Here is a 3,609-nt window from a genome sequence, read left to right as displayed (position 1 = left end):
CTTCATTGGATTTTCCTTAAAATCAAATCTAATGGGAGCGTGTGCAAAGGGCCCAGCATAGTGAGGATTCCACCCAAGTTTGCGCGATCTTTCCTTTAGCTCAGCTGTCTGTAGCATCCTTTGGCCTTCCAGCATCCCAACCAGGATGGCTACGAACTGTCCCTGCTCCACACTTGTCCTTCAGGGGCCATTCCAAGCCCGCACTCATTCCCTGGTGGATTCCCATTACCCCTCCTTTAAAACAAGGGGCTTCTTAGACATCCTGAAGGGCTGTTGTCAGCCGGAGAACAGAATCCCCCAAAACCTGGTTTACATGCTCAGTCTGCTCCTGGTTCCTGTTGAGTTTTGGTTTTATCTTCTCTCAACAATGAACTCTAATCTGTAAGTCAAACTAACTCCTCCTCAGTTGCTTTTGGTCATGAATTTTGTCACAGCAACAGACAGCAAACCAACAGAGGAGCGTCCACTCCTTTACTTGCTCCTTCATTCCCCTCTCCCCTCAGGTTAGTTTCTGTATCCCCGTGTCTCTCACAGACTGCTGTGGGGGAAGGAACACCCCAAACCTAAGCCTCCCTCTCAGAGTGAGTTCATTTACGTCTAGGCTGGCTAGCCACATGTCTGGTGTGTTCCTCAGAACATTGGGAGACTGGAGTGAGGATGAGGTGAGAGCCTTGGCGTGGAGGGCTGAGGCCCAGCACAGCCGCCACCTCCTCCAAGGGCAGAGTGCATAGGCAGAAGAGCCTGAGCCCAAATCTGGCAACTTCTACATCTTCAAGGGAAACCAGAGGGCAATGGTGTAAACACTGGAAATCGAATGATTCTTTCCCCACGGTCTGTAGTCCTTGGTGCTGTTTCTCCGAGTGCTCTCTGCCTTTTCACTCAAACACAGAGGACAGGCACAGTCCTCCATCTTAGTTTCATTTCCTTTACAGTGATGAAATGCCCAACAGAAGCAACTTCAGGGAGAAAGCGTACACTGAGCTTGAGATTCCAGTTCAGGCAGCAGGAACCTAAAGCAGCGTCACATCATGCCCATAGTCACGAGCAGAGAGCAATGGATTGATGCACTCAACTGCCCAGCTCACTTTCTCCATCCATATCTGGTCCAGGATCCCCAAGCTCCAAGAACACTGCCACCCTTGCAGTGTGCAGGTCTCCCCACATCGATTAGAATAATCACAACAGTCCCCACAAATGTGCCTACGTACAACCTGATCTGACAACCCCTCATTGAGACTCTGTGATTCAAGGTTGTGTCAAGCTGAAACTGACCACTACTGGACCTTCTCTGGCACCAAGCTATCGTCATGGTTACACATATTTTAAATATTAAAAATGTAAACTTTTGTGGGGATTTAGAAGCACACACATAGCAGATTTTATTATTATCTGCACGTTCACGTGGAAATTTAAAGTGAGTAGGAGCTACCAGGTAACTCTTGATGGTGAGTGTGCCAATGCTCAAGACATAGTGAAGTGCCACAGGGAGCTGCCTGGGCGATGTCACCCAGGCAGGTGGTGGGGACCCTGTGTGTCTTTACTTTCTAAGTCCCTCCTTTTACATTACCGCAGGAAAGGGAGCTGGTGTCCTTCAAAGATGTCCTTGGATTTGAAATTTTACACTGTTTTTATTACTTCATTAGGAGACTGTCTTCTGACACCGTTGGAAGACAACACCATGGAGGTGGGAAATGTCAGCGGGCCTCCTTCCTGCCCTGCCATATTTCAATATGCAGATTGGGTTTCAACATGTGCTCCCAAGATAATTAGTCAGACTAGGCTTGGGGTCTGACTCTACTTTTCTCCATGACGGGGCATTTATCTCTCAGACCTGGGTGTCTGGGGAGCAGGGGCCTTAGAGAAGGCAGCTAAGAGGGGTAGGGAACAATCACTTGTGGCTATTTTCCCTGAGCTAATTCAGAAGCCTGCCTGACATTATCTGCAAGCTTTGAAGGTCATGGAGGGGTTCAAAGGTCGTGAAGGGGTGTCCTTCTGGGAGGGGGGTTGGGTGTGGCTGAAAGTTGGCCTTGCTCTCATACATGTTACTTTAAAAGGAGCAGCTCACACCAGCAGCCACACACTAATACCCCTGCTCCCATTGACGAGAGCTGGAGGAAAGATCTAGTCAAGTGCACTCCTGCAGTGGTGTCGGGTGGGTATCAGCTCCAGGAGGACCAGACTTAGGGATGCTAATGGTCACTAGCTTCTGAGCTCCCATCAGACACCATGCCTCCCTGGAGCCTGCCTGAAAGAACCAATAGAGTGAGGAGAAGAAATAGAACAGAGTAGAATGAAGTGTTTGCCCGTTATCCACCTGACCAGGGCTTACCATCCAGAATGCACACGTAGCTTTCTCCACCGAGAAACAAATAACATGATTAAACAAACAAACAAACAAACAAACAAACAAACAAACAAACACATGGGCAAGAGATCTGGATACATAATGAGCTGTGGCCTCACCCTGTTAGAATGGACACTAAAAAGCCACAAAAGATTCTAAGTGTTGGTGGGATTGGGGAGGGGGGTCTTGTGTGCAGCTGGGGGAGGAGTACAAAGTGGTACAGCTATGATGGAAAACAGTGTGGAGGGGCTTTTAAAAATTAAATTAAAAAAATTTAAAACTTAAATACCTAAGACCTGGCCATCCCTCTTTAGGCACACACCAAAGGTAAGTAAAATGAACACTGGGAAAGACCCTGGTGCCCTGCACTTAAATACCACAGCATTCTGGCATGGTAGACAGATGCAGATGTTAACGAGACTTTTCTGTGTCTCACCCTGTCCCGCAGCCACTTGTAAATAATCACTCAGAGGCTTAATATTACTTATAAATGCTTGGCTGATGGCTCCAGCTTATTACTAACTTGCTCTTACATTTAAATCAACCCATTTCTAATTAAGTATTGTCACGTGGCTGTGGCATTATCGGTCTGCTGGCATGTTGCTCCTTGGGTGGCTGGGGCCTCTCCCAGACTCCACCCTTCTCCTGTATCTCTGCTTGGATTTCCTGCCTGGCTCTGTCCTGTCTTGCCATAAGCCAAAGCAGCTTTATTTATCAAACACTGAGAGCGATGCATATTCACAGCATATAGAATCCCACTGTACACAGAAGCAGCCTATGTGTGCAAAATAGATGGATCAATAGAGAAGAAATTGTGGAGTGTCTCTGTGTGTGCACCTGAGTATATGCAGAACATAATATCACTCAGCTTTTAGAAAAGAAATTCCCCATCTGTATCTCTCTGCTTTTCATAACTACAATAAAATAGTGAGGCAGGTGAAGTTACAATGTAAAGTTCATTTTTTTTTCTTAAAATTCTGGAGATGCAGAAATCTAGGGACCTGGCTGGTAATAGCCTTGTTGGTGGCAGTCCCCACGTGGCAGGAAGTGTCATGTAAGAAGAGCCTGTGGTATCTTCTTGGTGTCTCCCTCTTCATATAAAGCTGCTAGGATCTAGTGACAGGCTTTCACCTTGATGACCCTGTTAAACCCTGGTCCCCTTCCGAAGGCCCTCTACCCTTCACAGGAGAGTTCAGTTTCTATTTTCTTTACACCAATAACATACAACCCTGACAATGAAGCCCCTGCATAAATGCCAGAGTTAC

Source organism: Peromyscus maniculatus, chromosome 4 (assembly GCF_049852395.1).
Source record: "Peromyscus maniculatus bairdii isolate BWxNUB_F1_BW_parent chromosome 4, HU_Pman_BW_mat_3.1, whole genome shotgun sequence".
Lineage (NCBI taxonomy): Eukaryota > Metazoa > Chordata > Mammalia > Rodentia > Cricetidae > Peromyscus > Peromyscus maniculatus.
Note: the sequence above shows the minus strand (reverse complement) of the source record.